Genomic DNA, 18,598 nt, shown 5'->3' with positions numbered 1-18,598 from the left:
GGACACTGTGCCTGGACTGGGCATCGGCGCAGAGGAAGGAAGGAGAGAAGCTCCGGACTGTGAACCGTCGCTGGAGGTTCCGGGCTGTAGACTGTCAATGGAGTCTCCGGACCGTACACACGCACTGGAGGCCTGGTGCGTGGAGCCGGCACAGGTGGCACCGGACTGATGACACGCTCTTCAGGGTGAGTGCGGGGAGCCGGCACAGGACGTACCGGGCTGGAGAGGCGCACTGGAAGCCTGGTGCGTGGAGCCGGCACAGGTGGCACCGGACTGTTGACACGCACTTCAGGGAGGGTGCGGGGAGCTGGCACAGGACTCACCAGACTGCTGACAGGCTCTTCAGGTCGAATGTTGTGCAGAACACACCTGACCAACATCTCTCTCCTCTCTCTCTCTCCCAACTTCTCCATCGCCTCCCTGACGGTCTCTGGCTCTTCAGGACGAGTGCGGGGAGCTGGCACAGGACGTACCGGACTGGGAGGCTCACTGGAGGCCTGGTGCGTGGAGCCGGCGCAGATGGCACCGGACTGGTGTCACGCTCTTCAGCACGCCTGCGCTGCAGCATACTCCTCGCTACCACCTATCTCCGGTATCTTTCATTGAATTCCTCCACCGACTCTCAAACGGGCTCTGGCACTCCCCGCTGCTCAGTCGACCACCCCATGTGCCCCCCCCCCCAAAAAATAATGTTGCCGTTTCTGTGGCCGCGGTCCCCGGCGTCGTCGCTGTCCTTCCTGATCTTTCTGCGATTCTCTCCAAGGAAGGGTCTCGCATCCTCCCCGGATTTCCTCCCAGGTCCAACTCACTTTATCCTCCCGAGCACGCTGCTTGGTCCTTGATTGGTGGGATATTCTGCCACGGTCGTGATAATGGACGGACCAAGGCGCAGCGTGATTTGAGTTCCACATCCTTTTATTAAGTGAAAACTTCTCAACAAAACAATAAACAAGCAATGAAACGTGACTTACGTGGTGCAACAAGCACAAACACAAACAATATCCCACCAAAACAGGTGGGAACAGGGACACCTTAAGTATGATCCCCAATTAGAGACAATGATAATCAGCTGCCTCTAATTGGGAACCATACTCAATCCCAAACATAGAAATGAATCGACTAAAACACCCCCTAGTGACGCCCTGACCTACAACACCATAGAGAACCAAGGGCTCTCTATGGTCAGGACGTGACAACTCAACTTTTACTGTGCCGTTTTAGAATGAACGGTAATGGGTCAAGGTAATATGCTTGGAAAGTGGATTGAGTCACAATCGTTAAAATGCAAACACAACTGGAGACACCTCCTAATTTGAGCTAGCAAAGGAGTATAGGAGCGGTTGCTAATTAAGCAGTTGCAAACCAGTTTAGCTAGCTAGCTAACCATCTTGACTAACTGTGGGACAAAACTATTCACTTATTTACAGTTAGCTGGCAACCACACATCTTATTGCTAGCAAACTAGCAAAGCTAGCTAATTTGCTAGCTATTTTTCTTTTTTTCCACCAAATAAATTAAGCTATGATTGTCTGTCACTTCCTCTAATTCAGTGGTCACCAACATGTAGATCACGATCAACTGGTCAATCTTCAAGGCATTCCTAGTTGATCGCCAAACATTTATGTAGAAAAGCCATCAAAAAAGACTCCCGCTCCGATTTCTTTTAAATTCGTATTGCGCTGTTGGCGGTAGGTGCACTTGATTCAGCTGCCGTGCACGCCAGGTAGGTGAAGTGTTCCCATTTTAAACCATTTAATTTGTCTGAAGGTACAAACTCCACCTACCCGGTGGACCCAGAGAGCTAAATCAAGTGTGCTTATAGACGGGTTGGTTGTTTAGCAACAACACATGTGTAATTACGGGGCAAAACAGACAGGCTTGGTTTAAATTGTTGACAACATGTAAACTATAGTATATTTAGTCTCCAAATGTTTATTGAAAACATACTGTAAATACATTTGCGCAATGAACACTTGTTGTTTCTCAAATACATCATTACAGTTGTTGGTTAGCTAACTACAAAATGTTATATTAGCATTAACATGAAATTAGTCAAAACACCTCAAAAGAAGACATGGTATCAATATCAAGATAAAACTAGCTGAAATGAGCCACCTATTGTGCGACTTCCCACATGGCAGCTTCTTGTCATTGTTGCTAGCTATCTGACTGTTCACATTACTTTTAAAAGGGAATATTCAGTTGTACAACTGAATGCATTCAACTGAAATGTGTCTTCCGCATTTAACCCAACCCTTCTGAATCAGAGAGGTGCGGGGGGCTGCCTTAATGGACATCCAAATCTTCAGCTCCCAGAGAACAGTGGGTTAACTGCCTTGCTCAAGGGCAGAATGACATGTTTTTATATTGTCAGCTCAGGGATTCAATCCAGCAACCTTTCGGTTACTGGCCAAATGCTCCTACCCGCCAGGCTACCTGCTGCCCCAAAACTATGAACAGAGAGAGACTGTTGAAGAATGCAACAAAGAGCTGCTGTTTTTATGAGTGAGTTCATGTTTAATGCATTTTTATTCAGCACTGTTAACACTGTTTTCATTCAACACTTATACAAACCATAAAACGTGCTTCTCCCTACTTCTGCTCACGCTACAACCAACCAGCAATGCAGCTGCAATGAATGAGTAGCCAAATGTAGCCTGTCAATAGGCCTGCATTTGTATTATTACCGGCTCGTCGTGTCTATTTTAATATTAAAGAATATTTCACTTTCTCTGACCGTAGGAACAACAACATGAATTTGTGCATGAGGCAGAAATAATGCAGTGCAACTGGAGTTTTGCCATCAGGTTGAAGACGGTGTCCCATCTCTCTGGTCAGACTCACCATTGGAAGGGAGAGAGAACCCTTCCAATGCTGCTCTCTCCTTCCTTCCGCTGAGACTGATCATCAGAAAAATCAAGTAATACAAAAAAGCTAATTATTTTAATTAAATTGTTATGCTCAGCTGTGCCTCTCAAGTAATACAACAACTGATATCATAGCTGTTATCATAGCTCAAGTTTTGAAATATAATATGGTCTGCGAAGAACAATATTGGCAGGCCAAGTATAGCCAATATGATTTGATAATGTATTAGGCCTACTGCACAAACCTCAAACCTACAGAACTGTTTTTATTAGGTTCATGTTGCATAGGCTAAGATTTTTTAAGTCATGTTGAAAAAATTGAGCGGGAGATCTTGGCTTGGATTTTGACTCCGAAAAGGTTGGTGACCACTACTCTAATTCATATACACTGTGATATACCATCTATAGTATATCATGCTATTACCACATTCATCCTATTCTATTAGAATTGTATCTGATAGAATCCAACTGAGACAAAGAGTCTTTAGTTCTCCAATGCAACACAGTCACTGGTATTCAATGTCGCTTGCAAATGGGTGAATCTGCACAGAGGAGAGATGAATTAATTAACAGAGAAAGACAGAGAAAGTCTCATGAATAATGAAAATTAGCAATACAACCTAAAAAGGATGTTGTAAGTAGCAGAGCACGAACGTAAGAGACATACCTCAAGTACACACGCACACGCACACACATGCACGCACCCCCACATCTACACACATCCAGCAGATAGTATACCTGGAAGTATTCAGTTATCATTCTTATTATAGTCTCAGTCAGTGCTTAGAGGCCCTCGGTCACTCTGTAGTATTTTTACTTTTCTGTTCTCCACTGTCACTTCTCACACATGCACCTTTTCTCCCGCTTCTCTTCTCACCTCTCCCCCACCCACGCACCTCACATCTTTCCTCTCCACACCTGTCCTCCCCCTACTCCAAGCTTCCCTCATCTATTCTCCTCTCACTTCTCCTCCCCTTTCCCCTCCTCTTCCCTCTCCTAAATAATTCATTGGGGATGCACACATGAGTGGCCATTGCAGGGATTCAGTTGGGGAATCTGGGGAACAAATGAACCATGATGGCAGGAATTAAAGCTTCCCCTTGGCCCATCCAGAGAGCCTGAGGAAACCTCCGTCAGTGTCCTTTCCCTGGCATTAAATGTTAGCAGTCCTGGTTTGGGAAGCTTAAATGCTAAATATGCCCTGAGTGTAAGATATGGGTGACTAGAGACCAGTGGTGACATTTGATCTGTTCGCACTGTATGTGCTCACATTAGGGGTGTACAGACATTGGGGCGATTTAACAAAAACAACAAATCTTCAGTCATTTGTTTTGTCTTTAAAAATCGTATTGGTGTCTCATACTGAAAGAAACACAGTATTTTTCTAAAATGGGGAGGATTTGAAGAAATTCACTCAAACATGGACTGGAAATCAATTCTAAGACAGGTTGTTAAGTGAGTGGTTTCGTTTCAAGTTGTTGTTTGTATGGGAAGCTCAGTTTGTGTATGTGAACATATTAGTGGCAGCCGTTCGAATCCAGGTATTTGTTAGTTTTTTTGGCATGTTTTTGTTTTCCAATGTTACCCTAACCCTTACCTTAACCACTCGCTAGCATGCGTAAACGTAACATTGCCTTAATATGTCCAAATACACGTCTATGTGAAAATAGATACATATGTATGTGCAAATGTACAATTAACAAATTGTGTCAAACAGCATTGTTTACTCATGTGGGGCTCTACTTCCGGTTGCCGTTAAGGCGGCGCTAGCGTCAAACGCACGTTAGTTTTACCATTTCCATTTCATGTAAAAACTGGTACATTAGCATTTTCCAGCCCTAACGCCAGGTTCGGCAATTTACCTGTCTTATATCAGCTCAGATGGGAAATATTTGAGATGTGTCCTTAAAAATATGATCGAAAGTGATAATTTCAGGCAGCGCTGATAGGGATATTTAAGACCAACCAAAAGCTGATTTTTAGCAGTAACGCAGTTCGTTAAGCCATGAATTTTTACAGCGGAAACGCAACCTATCCAGACACGACGCACAGTGCCCATATGCGCATGGAACAAGAGTAGCCTAATGTGCTTTTGGTGCCTGTATACTTCATATTTACAGTAGAAACCTAAAAAAAAAAAGAATGTTTTTTTCCCCATTTCGTTTAATTTGTTTAAAAACCAAGCACAGCCTCCCCTCCTCTCAATTAAGACTTTTTTTTGTCTGCCCAACACAATCGCGAAGTAGTTTTAAGACTGTCAATCTTAATCACCAAAGCTTTATTAAAATATGAAGTTTGAGAGGAGTAAAACAATGACTTGACATTCCCTTTTTATCTCTGCATTGTAGGCAGGCCCACATTATTTCATCCATACAGATCCAGTTTTGTGTTCTACCCTTCACGATGTAGAACCCAAGCCCACCGTTAAGCCTACTGTAATGAAGGATGGTTCAACAACAATATGTGTCATTTTTATCCTGCCGGTTTTATGATATCATTACATGTTACATGGATTTGTTGTTGGATTGCTTGTTTTTCGTTTAATTTTATTACAATCAAACTTATTAGAATGATTCACCTTCCTGGTTTTATAGTGACAACATCCGTGGCGCACTTGCAATGCAAGATGTGTGAATGCGATCTGATCTGTAATATGGTTCTGATTATGTTAAAAAAGAAAAACAGGTCTATTTGGGAGTGGTATAACGGTAAGTGGACATTCTCCCTTTCTATTTATATTCTATCTTTGCCCAGCTACTGTGAAAAGTGTGGATGAGCATAAAACCCTCTATAGTCTGCGTTGTTTTAATATTATATGACCACGGGGAGAAATGATGGTGCCTGTAAGTGTGACATAGCCTATTTAAAACAAGTTGTAGTTTCGTTTGGTTTAGAATTGGATTATAATGATTTGTTATCTTTTTAGGCCTTATCAATAATTATTTCAATCTTGCTTACTGACAATGTTTGGCATGTCCATGCTTAGCCATAATGCAATTTACAGTAGGCCTAGTCCCTATATCAGTGTGAATGCTATTAAAGCCATGCAATTATTCAGAACAATGTGGACTGTAAATGGGTTCAAGTTAATGTATTTAGCAAAGATAGGTCTACATTTTGTTATTTTGTTTCTGTAAGCCATTTAACAAACTATAACGGACTAACATTGGAATGGAGTTGATTCCAAAGACAATGCATAAAAGTCTGTGAATACACTACTTGAGGCAACCACATATTTCGCCATGGAGTTCATTCTGATTGACCAGAGGGGCTAAGCTTTGACACACCCACAATTTGTTTGTTCATCAAAACCCAGCACTTTCCCACCAACACCAGCAAGTACGCTGATAATTGTGATGGTGACAATAGTGAAAATATTTCTGACACCCCCTGGAACCTATAGCGCTACAGCTGGCGATTCTATTTACCATTGCGTTTGGTTTGTTAAAATGGAGCCTGTGGTCTGTTTTGGGAATCTGAGTATTATGAATTGAATTAATTCTATGAACACACAGATACACACACGACCACAGATACACATGTAACCGATGTGAAATGGCTAGTTAGTTAGCGGTGGTGCGCGCTAATAGCGTTTCAATCGGTGACGTCACTCGCTCTGAGACTTGAAGTAGGGTTGCCCCTTGCGTTGCAAGGGCCGCGGCTTTTGTGGCGCGATGGGTAACGATGCTTCGTGGGGTGTCAGTTGTTGATGTGTGCAAGGGTCCCTGGTTCGAGCCCAGGTTGGGGCGAAGAGAGGGACGGAACCTACACTGTTACACACACATGACACAGATACACACGCATCGACGAAGCCATTACCCCATGCCGTGCCCCTCCCCCCCCACACACACACACACACACACACACACTGGCACCCAGATACCGAGGTGTGAGTTTATTTGACAAAGTGTTTCCGTCTCTACGTATCTGTCTTTCACGTGTCCGTCAAAGCGCAGACAAGCGGGCATATGTCACTGTTTAGTCACCATGGCGATGACAAGTTGACTGATGACTCAAAGTGACACATGGAAGCAAAACAGAACTGGGCCTGCTAGCTGGGCTGCTCTCACTGAGGGCAACAGCATCACATTGGAAGACACAACAGAAACAACGCTGCAGGACACACAAAACACACACAGTCTCACACACTATAACACCCACACACACAATTAGCATAGACGACGCAAAATACAAAAACTACTCCTTAACAGACACAGCACAAACAACCCACTGGGCACAGACGTCAGTTCAACTTCTAGTTCTGATTTACATTTGGTTTAGTTGTCAACTAACGTGAATTCAATGTGAAAACAACAAAAGATTTCACCCTGTTATTGAATTTAGGTTAAAAGTTGTGTGAAAAATAAAACGAAATTCCCTTGATGACCTTTTGCATATCCAATCAGTTTTCCACGTTGATTCAACATCATCACATTGAATTTTTTGGTTGAAATGATGTGGAAACAACGTTGATTCAATCAGTTTTTTTCCCATTGGGAAAGCTTGGGGAGTCGTAAGACACGGGCACAAACAATGCTGTAGGACATACACTACATGACTTAGAATGTCTAGAATGTCATTGTATGCTGTAGCGTTAAAATTTCCCTTCACTGGAACTAAGGGCCCAAACCACGAAAAACAGCCCCAGACCATTATTCCTCCTCCACGAAACTTTACAGTTGGCACTATGCATTGGGGGAGGTAGCGTTCTCCTGGCATCTGCCAAACCTAGATTTGTCCATCGGACTGCCATATGGTTAAGCATGATTCATCACTCCAGAGAACGCGTTTCCACCGCTCCAGAGTGCAATGGCGGTGTGCTTACACCACTCCAGACGACACTTGGCATTGCGCATAGTGATCTTAGGCTTGTGTGCGCCTGCTCAGCCATTGAAACCCATTTCAAGAAGCTCCCGACAAACAGTTCTTGTGCTACCTTTGCTTCCAGAGAAAGTTTGGAACTCGGTAGTGAGTGTTGCAACCGACGACAGACGATCTACTGCCAATGTTTGTCTATGGAGATTGCACAGCGGTGTGCTCGATTTTATGCACCTGTCAGCAACGGGTATGGTTGAAATAGCTGAATCCACTATTTATTTTGAAGGGGTGTCCACATTCTTTTCTATATAAAGTGTACTACATCCTCAAAAACAATACAAACATCCCAACTAGAAACACATTGCTGTGGGTGAGGTTAATAACCAACACACACACACACACACACACACACACACACACTGATCCTGCAGAAATTGGATTGTGTGTTAGAAGATAACTACAGTTTTCTTCCCTATTTAGCGTAAGCTAATTAGCATTGTCATTAAAGGTTCTTGATAAAAAGTTCCTCTGTACTTTATGTCCACTTGTAAATAAGAGCCATATACCTCAGACAACTACCTTAGCTTATTCATACAACCTTATACTGTACATGCAAACATTCACACACTCACACAGATGCACGCATGCACAAGACACAGCAAAATATTGTACTTCAGAAACATTTCTACTTTAGTAAACGTCTGGAGCTATACTTGTAACTTCCTGTACCACTTCATTTAATATGCTGTTGTCTGTGACTTCTTTTCTCTGACTAGTTCAGTATCTCTTAGTGCCTGAACCTCTTTGAACTCCCTTTCTGTTTGAAAAGGTGTTTGAAATGGATGCTCAGCTGACTGAAAATCTCATTATGGGGAATTAGGACAACAGAGGGGTATTTTGATTACTCTGCAACATTGTATTATCCGTCAAATGTATCAATTGTGACCGACAGATGTAGTAGCCTATTAAATATCATTATAGAATATGCATCAAATGCATCCTCCGATTGCAACGTCTGTCTACCCCCACACATATTATCTCAAGAAAATATTTAGTTTTTTATATCCTCAAACACGAAGTTAGGCATAACTCATTTCAAAATAGGCCATGGCATCGTCACTGTCCATCGTGAATGATCATACTTCATATTTACCAGTGTAATGTCCAAACTGCATCTGAATGCCAATCATTTGATGTCAATCAGTTTCAGGGGAATATGCATTTAGATCTTCTTGACTGACTGTTTCGTGAGCAAATTATGCAGATGGTGTTAACAAACTAAACACAGTGCCTTCATAAAGTATTTATACCCTTTGACTTTTTCCGCATTTTGTTGTGTTACAGCCTGAATTTAAAATGGATTAAATTTACAATGCTTGTGACTGGCCTAAACACAAAAAAAATAGAAATGTGCAATTATTGTACAATCCAGGTGTGCAAACTCTTAGAGACTTACCCAGAAAGACTCACAGCTGTAATCGCTGCCAAAGATGTTTCTAACATGTATTGACTCAGGGGATTAAATACTTATCTAATCAAGATATATTAGTGTTCTATTTTTCATACTCTTTTTGCAAATGTTAGAATTTTTCTTACACTTTTACATTACAGAGTAATTTGTGTAGATCGTAACACAACAAAACGTGGGAAAAGTCAAGCTGATGGGAATACTTTCTGAAGGCACTGAAGGCCTTACTGTATATTTTGTTTCAATCAAAGCACATTCTGCCTAGTGGTGCTGTAGAGTTCTGGCCAAATTAGCATTTTCTTTCACTATTCAGCTAACCTTCCAAAAATCTCAAAAGTAAAAAGGTGGTGTTTTTGGTGTAACAGTAACGTTATACTATGCTATTATATTTGGTTATGTTATGTAGAATACTAATGAATCATTATGTGATCTTCCAAGACATTGATTGATTCAGCGTTGATGTAACTTTACTAAATGAACACCATTGTGAGAAGCTCCGCTGCACTGAACGAGCAATTTGAAATATTTGGCCAAGGAAACATTTCTGGTTGGTCTCAGAGAATGTAAAATAGTTAGGAAGGGAGTGTTTTTAAATGGGATTGAGTAGCAGCAAATACTGTATGTTGAATGAGAAACTAATGACCATGGAGAGCCTCAGAAGTTTGATCAAATTCATTGGACTTGATTTGGAAAGGCACACACCTGTATATATAAGGTCCCACATTTGACAATGAATGTCAATGCAAAAATCAAGCCATGAGGTCGAAAGAATTATCTGCAGAGCTCCGAGACAGGATTGTATTGAGGCACAGATCAGGGGAAGGGGACCAAAACATTTCTGCAGCATTGAAGGTCCCCAGGAACTCAGTAGCCTCCATCATACTTAAATTGAAGAAGTTGGGAACCACCAAGACTCTTCCTAAAGCTGGCCACCCAGCCAAACTGAGCAATCAGGGGAGAAGGGCTTTGGTCAGGGAGGTGACCAAGTACCCGACGGTCACTTTGATAGAGCTCCAGAGTTCCTCTGTGGAGAACCTTCCAGAAGGTTATTACAGATCCCAAAGGGAAGACACAAAATATGAACGTCAGATTTAAAGTCACACACCTCTGACTGGCTGGCTGGATGGTGAATGTCCCTTTAATCTATGTTCTTCAGTGAAGTGAGGTGAATAAGCGCAGAAGCTTCGATGTGTACGAGTGAGTTGAGTTCCAGTGATAAGACCTCTATGTTGTGCAGGCCAAAGAAAGTGTTCTTTGTAAACTGAGAGATCTTGTTTCAACTTAAATCTAAGAACCTCAATTTACCAAGTCCCTTAAATATAAAGTCAGAAATATTAGTAATGTCATTGGATCCTAGACCCAGATGTTCCATATTTTCAAGCAACAGAACTGCTCTGAGGAGGTATTTGTGGTGTGAAATCTACTCAAGGAAAATCTCTTCAGCCATGTGATTGGACCCTTTTGAGTGTCACAAAGCTCACTGAGCTCAGAGTTAACTTCCGTACAATGTGACTGACAAATGGGTGAGATTCTTAAAGAAATGGATCATACTCAAATTGTCTATAACAATATCACTATTACAGATGCTGAGGCTGAGCACCTCACCCCCCTGACAATTTCTCATAGCAGACTGAGTAGTTCCCAGTTTTATAGTTACTTATATCAACTTGTATGATTGATAGTTTGAATACGGTCTCGTAAACAGATTCAAAATATATATATTTCTGAACACAAAATGACGCAGTCTGCTGATACCAGACTGCAGAAGTTGTGTCTGTAGCTCATCATCGTCAGGCAAAGAAAGACATTATGTGTTTTCAAAGCATTTGAAAGCTCCTTTTTCTAAACAGTGTACTTTAGGGAAGTAAAGAAATCTTGAAGACGATAGAAATAAGGATGCTCAAGAACAGCTCTGTTTGTGTCAGAACAGTTTTGTTGTCTCAAAATGACTGTCCAATCTGAATTAAAGTCCAGGGTCCTCAATGACTTTGACATGTTGACTATGGTACATAGCAAATCAGAGCGCTCCTGTGTACAGGTGTTGACTGTGAGTTTCTTCAGAAGAGGGATCCCTCCAAATGCATCCAGTGCCGTCACAGAAGCCTGTAGTTCTCAATGGACAATTCCTCAAGATGAATCAGGTCACTGAATGTGGTAGATAGAAGTGGGGAATTGTAACACTGTGACACACAGAAAAGATAGTCTCTGTACATGGGACAGCCCTTTGAAGATTCCAGGCAGAATCGTGGGCAGACAGCCTCATATGCGAATGGTCTCGGGGGTGGAAAATCAAGAGAGCGCTCCAGACTGCCTCACAGATCCATTCCTGATCTCGAGACAGAGAGCCTGGTAGTTTGATGAAACAATGGAAAGGCTGAGTTTGAGATTGCGTACATCCCAGCAAACGGCAGTTATGTTGCTGTGAGGGCAGGAACTGCTGTGAATGGACAACCGGTAGTGGATTGTCTTGTCATAGAGTACGCATATATTACTCAACCAACCCCAGGTGCCGATGATCCAAACTACCAATAGTCCAAATTGAACAGAGACCAGCCTCCTTTTTTCTTGTGAAGTAGACACGGGTCTGCTGGAATGATGTGTTGGTCGTTATGTAGTTTGTAATTATCTCATCCAGTGTAGGTGATTAACAAATTGATGATTGATAATCAGAATGCTCCTCTATCCAATTGGATGAGGCATTGGTGGGATTGCATGTCCAATGGAATGAAGACATGGAGTTCTTCCACTGCTGTGTCTGCTAACTGAGTTGTAGCTGTGTTCATCTCCTCTTGATCTTTTTACAATATATGGCTTTTGTGTCTCTGCAATCTCTTCTTGGTCAATTTTTTTATTAACTCTTAGATACTTTGAGAAAAGCTGTAGGTTAAAGATGAGATTATTCTTAACATATCTTTCTCACTTTCTTGTAGCTTCTACATAATAGGTAGTGGTTAGACTTTTTCTTAAATAAAGGGCAAGTCCACCACTTTTCAACACCATTTTCATTATCTCCAGCACAATACCGGTGTCTCCATATGGGAAATGGTGCATTTCTACTTTTTGTAGAAAATAATATTTTGTTAAAAAGTTCAACACGACTCAGATTTTTTTTTAACAGCATAGACCAGCATAGGCTGGTGACTATCCTTCGTTGTGTTTTCACTGGTGACCTGCCTTCGTTGTGACCAGCCTCCATTGGATTAGTTTAGAAAAATGTATGCTATTTACAGTCGGAAGTGTACATACACTTAGGTTGGAGTCATTAAAACTCGTTTTTCAACCACTCCACAAATTTCTTGTTAACAAACTATCGTTTTGGCAAGTCGGTTAGGACATCTGCTTTGTGCATGACACAAGTAATTTTTCCAACAATTGTTTACAGACAGATTATTTCATTTATAATTCACTGTATCACAATTCCAGTGGGTAAGAAGTTTACATACACTAAGTTGACTGTGCCTTTAAACAGCTTGGAAAATTTCAGGAAATTATGTCATGGCTTTAGAAGCTTCTGAAAGGCTAATTGACATCATTCGAGTCAATTGGAGGTGTACCTGTGGATGTATTCCAAGGCCTACCTTCAAACTCAGTGCCTCTTTGCTTGACATCATGGGAAAATCAAAAGAAATCAGCCAAGACCTCAGAAAAAAAATTGTAGACCTCCACAAGTCTGGTTCATCCTTGGGAGCCATTTCTAAATGCCTGAAGGTACCACGTTCATCTGTACAAACAATAGTACGCAAGTATAAACACCATGGGACCACGCAGCCATCATACCGCTCAGGAAGGAGACAGATTCTGTCTCCTAGAGATGAACGTACTTTGGTGTGAAAAGTGCAAATCAATCCCAGAACAACAGCAAAGGACCTTGTGAAGATGCTGGAGGAAACAGGTACAAAAGTATCTATATCCATAGTAAAATGAGTCCTATATCGACATAACCTGAAAGGCCGCTCAGCAAGGAAGAAGCCACTGCTCCAAAACCGCCATAAAAAGCCAGACTATGGTTTGCAACTGCACATTGGGACAAAGATCATTCTTTTTGGAGTAATGTCCTCTGGTCTGATGAACCAAAAATGGAACTATGTGGCCATAATGACCATCGTTATGTTTGGAGGGAAAAGGGGGAGGCAAGCCAAAGAACACCATCCCAACCGTGAAGCGCGGCGTTGGCAGCATCATGTTGTGGGGGTACTTTGCTGCAGGAGGGACTGGTGCACTTCACAAAATAGATGGTATCATGAGGGAGGAAAATTATGTGGATATATTGAAGCAACATCTCAAGACATCAGTCAGGAAGTTAAAGCTTGGTCGCAAATGGGTCTTCCAAATGGACAATGACCTCAAGCATACTTCCAAAGTTGTGGCAAAATGGCTTAAGGATAACAAAGTCAAGGCATTGGAGTGGACATCACAAAGCCCTGACCTCAACCCTATAGAACATTTGTGGGCAGAACTGAAAAAGCATGTGTGAGCAAGAAGGCCTACAAACCTGACTCAGTTACACCAGCTCTGTCAGGAGGAATGGGCCAAAATTCACCCAACGTATTGTGGGAAGCTTGTGGAAGGCTACCTGAAACGTTTGACCCGAGTTAATCAATTTAAAGGCAATGCTACCAAATACTAATTAAGTGTATGTAAACTTCTGACCCACTGGGAATGTGATGAAAGAAATAAAAGCTGAAATAAATCATTCTCTCTAATATTATTCTGATATTAACATTTTGAATATAATGTTCAATAATTAGTACACTTTAAAATGTAGGTGGAGGCAATGTACCGGTGGGGCTCGTAAGCGCATTTGGGGGCATGATACAATATATGTGTATTTGTGACAACTGTCAGTGGAAGTGTTGTACCAGTTTAAGTGGTTGATGGTTATGCTGTCCATCAAGGTTGAGCACCTCTTTTAACACAGTTAGTTCTGCAATCTTTGTAAGCGCATGTGACATTAATGAGCTGCGCTGTTACAGTGACTTAATGGAAGTTAATTGCCCGGAAGTTGCTGTGAATTTTGTGTTACCTAATTGGCAACCAGTAAGTTATTGTACAATTCACAGTAACTTAAAAGACAGTAACTGTTAGTAACTAGTGATGGGGCTTTCTGAAGCGTTCAGCGCTTTTACCAAATTAACCAAAATGGTTAATTACTCTGAGCTTCATCTGTTCACAATGCACATTAGGGAAATATGCTGGTCAGCAATAAATAGCAGCGTGTGATTATCAGAGACATTTATTTTTCTCCACTGCTTTCATCAAAACTCTGTGGTGCAGTGGTAAGCCATTGGCTTTAGTAGCATATCATCAGTTTGCATCATGCTTCCCTTTTTTGCCTTCAAGTTTACTATTTTTCAAAAACTCTGAATCTATGGCATTATTTAGGATGCTTAAGACAGAAGCTAATACTATACTAAATACAAAAAAACTATTTGAACAACAGTGCAGAAAGTGTGGTTTCACATAAAACAATTTTGAAAGTAGTGTGCCTTCAACGGGATTTGACCTCATACTCTCACGTCCTTGAATGTTCCATAGTGCTCTACTCTACCTGATAATCTACTGGTCAATTTAAACTTTTTTGTCCAAAATCCTAACTATATTTGTAAATACGGTGTCCAGTAGAGATTGTTGTTTGAAAGCAGCTTGGAATTGAAGAAAGCACAGGAACCACAGCAAAATCAGTAGGATCTCACATTTTACAACACACGGTTTGAAAAAGTGCATGATAAAACGAAGCTTCGGACATCATTGATGACGTACTTCTGATCAAGTGATACACACATTGGCACACTGCTTTGAAGTTAGCTGCTTAGCGATTTCGACGCATGCCTCAGATCTCCGGTGTCAAACGTAACATCACCACTGCACCACAGAGTTTTGATGAAAGCAGTGGAGATGAAAGCAGCTAGCTGCCAGTAACTTACTGCCCGCTTAAAACATAACTGGCAACCAGATGTCAGTAGGTTATTGTAAAATGCACAGTAACTTACTTGCAACTAGCTGCCAGAAGCTTACTGTACAGTCACTGAACTTTTCTAAATATAAAACAGCTTATAACATTAGTTGACAACTACTAAGCATTCTTTATGGTGAGCACTGGCCTCAACCTCTTGGTTGGCAGCAAGCTGACCTTCCTGCCACACAATCAAGTCAGTGAGCCACAGTAAGTTCCTATGAATACTACAATAACTATTTGCAGCAAGCTGACAGTGTTACTGAAAATTAAACATAAACTTACCAGTGACCAACTGCCATTAAGTTACTTGCGCAGTCACCAGTGCAGCTCTTGATTGGCACAAGCTCTTACAAATATTGTAGAACAGGGAGTTTGACAAATTAGGTACTCAATGATAAAAACACTTTAACTGGTACAACACTTCCACTAACGGTTTGCACAAATACAACATATTTTAGACCATGTCCCCAAATATGCTAATGATCCCCCCCAGCACATTGCCCCATCTACATTTCAAAGTGCAGTGAAAGTAAGGTAAACAACAACAAGTCATTTTTCAACATTAAGACGTTAATTCAACTGCAATAATACTGTATTGTTTACTGCAACTCAGTAGCTGGTAACTTACTTACCAAATTACAAATAATTTTAACAAAATAAGCATATCTGAAGTATCCTGTATAACTGTAAAACCTGTCATTGGTTCTACCTGGAACCAGAGTGTTCTTCATGAGACAGTTCTAAATGGAACAAAATAATGTTCCATTACAGGGACTAATTAAAGGGTTCTACGTGTCACCCAAAAGGGTTCCCCCATAGGGACAAATGACAGGGTTCTACGAAAAACCCGAAAGGGATCTCCTACAGCAGAGATCATCAACCAGATTCAGCCGCGGGGCTATTCTTTCTTGAGCGGATGGTCGGGGGGCCGGAACATAATTACAAATGATTGGGAGACTGCAAATTGACCGCAAGATGCCCGAACAGAAGGCCTCCCGAGTGGTGCAGCGGTCTAAGGCATAGCATTGCAGTGCTAGAGGCATCACTACAGATGCTAGTTCGATCCCGGGCTGTGTTGCAGCTGGCTGCGACCAGAAGACCCATGAGATGGTGCACAATTGGCTCAGCGTCGTCCAGGTCAGGGGAGGGTTTGGCCGGCTGGGATGTCCTTGTCGCATTGCACTCTAGTGTCTTCTTGTGGTGGCTGGGCGCATGCACGATGACTTCAGGTCGCCAGCTGTACAGTGCTTCCTCCAACACATTGTTAAGCGAGCAGTGCGGCTCGGCGGGTTGTGTTTCGGAGGATACATGCCTCTCCCGAGTCCGTACAGGAGTTGCAGCGATGGGACAAGACTGTAACTACCAATTGGGGGGTAAAACTTGGGGGGGGCAAATAAAACCATCCATGGCCTGTTGGGGAACGCAGGAACAAAACGAAAACAAAACTCACCAGCAAAAACACAGTGAAGGCTAGTTACCAGAGAAAACACAACAATGGCTGGTCACCTGAGAAAACCCAACTAAGGCTGGTCACTCAGCAGAACCAGTTAGACCATGCTGATCAGACCAGCTAGGCCATGCTGGTCAGACCAGCTTGACCAGCATCCAACCACACTGACCAGCATAGACTAGCATGGACCAGCATAGACCAGCTAGAAATGTATGCTGGTCTATGCCGTTTTTTCCAGCGGGCTATGACATCATCAAAAGTTAAAAGATTTTAAAAACAGTGACTTTCAAACACCATGAGATTCTTGGTGACCCTCCCTCCCTCTGGCTAAAAACCTGCTGTAGGTGTTAAATCCTACCCTTTACTTTGAATTCTACCCTATGATGTCGCAGAGAATAATTCATTCCGATTTTTTTTAACCACAGATCATAGAAACACACTGTTTTCACATATGTAGACACTGGTATGGTGCTGGAGATAATATGAGGTTGAAAAGTGGCGGAACTGCCCTGTAGCATGCCTCCGGGTCATTTATTTGATCAAATCAACAACTGGTGCAACATAAACATAACATAAAATCCCTGTGATGTGTATAAATACAGAAAGGAGTACTCTGTTCCCTCCATGAGAGTGCAGTCTGCTTAGACTCTCTAGCCCCTATGAGCCTGAGGTGTCTGTAGAATCCTGGTGATGCCCCCATGTGCCCTGAGGCTGATTCTTCCCTGTATCCTGTGACCTTCGATCCCCCAGTGGTCTTTGGGATGACCTCACCTTGGCCGGGGTGTCGCCCTGTCTGCCACTGTGTCAGAGATGTTTCTCTGGCCCGTCCCTGTGGCTTACTGTCAGAGCACCTCCTACTCTACTCTCTGGTTGGATGAGGAAATATGTGCATGTGGACAGGTTTGTGTGTGTGTGTGTGTGTGTGTGTGTGTGTGTGTGTGTGTGTGTGTGTGTGTGTGTGTGTGTGTGTGTGTGTGTGTGTGTGTGTACTGTGTGTTTGGGTGTGTGTGTGTGTACAGTGTGTTTGGGTGTGTGTGTACAGTGTGTTTGGGTGTGTGTGTGTACAGTGTGTTTGGGTGTGTGTGTGTACTGTGTGTTTGGGTGTGTGTGTGTACAGTGTGTTTGTGTGTGTGTGTGTGTGTGTGTGTGTACTGTGTGTTTGGGTGTGTGTGTTTGGGTGTGTGTGTGTGTACTGTGTGTTAGGGTGTGTGTGTGTTTGGGTGTGTGTGCACAGTGTGTGTACAGTGTGTGTTTGGGTGTGTTTGGGTGTGTGTGTACAGTGTGTTTGGGTGGGTGTGTACAGTGTGTGTGCACAGTGTGTGTGCACAGTGTGTGTGTATGTACTGTGTGTTTGGGTGTGTGTGTGTACAGCGCGTTTGGGTGTGTGTGTGTGTTTGGGTGTGTGTGCACAGTGTGTGTTTGGGTGTGTGTGTGTACAGTGTGTGTGTACAGTGTGTGTGAGTGTATGTTTGGATATGTGTGTACAGTGTGTGTGTTTGGGTGTTTGTGTACAGTGTGTGAGTGCGCATCCACACACTGATGAAGCAGCACAGCTCACCCCTCCTGGCTCTTTCCTTACACTCCGCCCTCTCCGTGGCCGCCCCGGGCGCTGCTGTCACTTTCCATCATGCCGTGCTCCAATAGTGGGAGCGCTGTGTTGCTGAGGAAGCCATCTCTGTTTGTACGCTTCAGCCTTTACTCTTCTCTTTACTCTATCCCTACTGTACATGTTTGTCTTTACTATTTTCTACAGATGAAAACAGGCATATAGTTCTGACAAAAACAAAACATTTTCTAAAAAGTGGATGTAACTGCACCATCAGGAGCATAATTCAGGAAATTCATTACATGGGTTATTGTTAGATGATTGCTAATGAACTTGGCAACTTGAAAACGTTTTCATGCCCAGATATGTAACACTGTCTCTATCTCTTTCCCCCATTCATCTTTCTGCACTGAGGGCTAGTTTGTGTGAAAACAACAATGTACAGCCATTTACATGTTAACCCCCTTATAGTCAATATGATAAGAGCACTGCA

At 42.4% G+C, this 18,598-nt stretch overlaps 1 pseudogene; it reads right to left on the bottom strand.

The window, feature by feature from the left end:
• Positions 1–3,351: 3,351 nt before the first annotated feature.
• Positions 3,352–18,185, bottom strand: LOC106580230 (toll-like receptor 11; annotated as a pseudogene).
• Between the last annotated feature and the right edge of the window lie 413 nt (positions 18,186–18,598).

Source organism: Salmo salar, chromosome 20, assembly GCF_965601325.2.
Source record: "Salmo salar chromosome 20, fSalSal1, whole genome shotgun sequence".
Taxonomy (NCBI): domain Eukaryota; kingdom Metazoa; phylum Chordata; class Actinopteri; order Salmoniformes; family Salmonidae; genus Salmo; species Salmo salar.
This window is presented reverse-complemented; position numbering and strand designations above follow the sequence as displayed.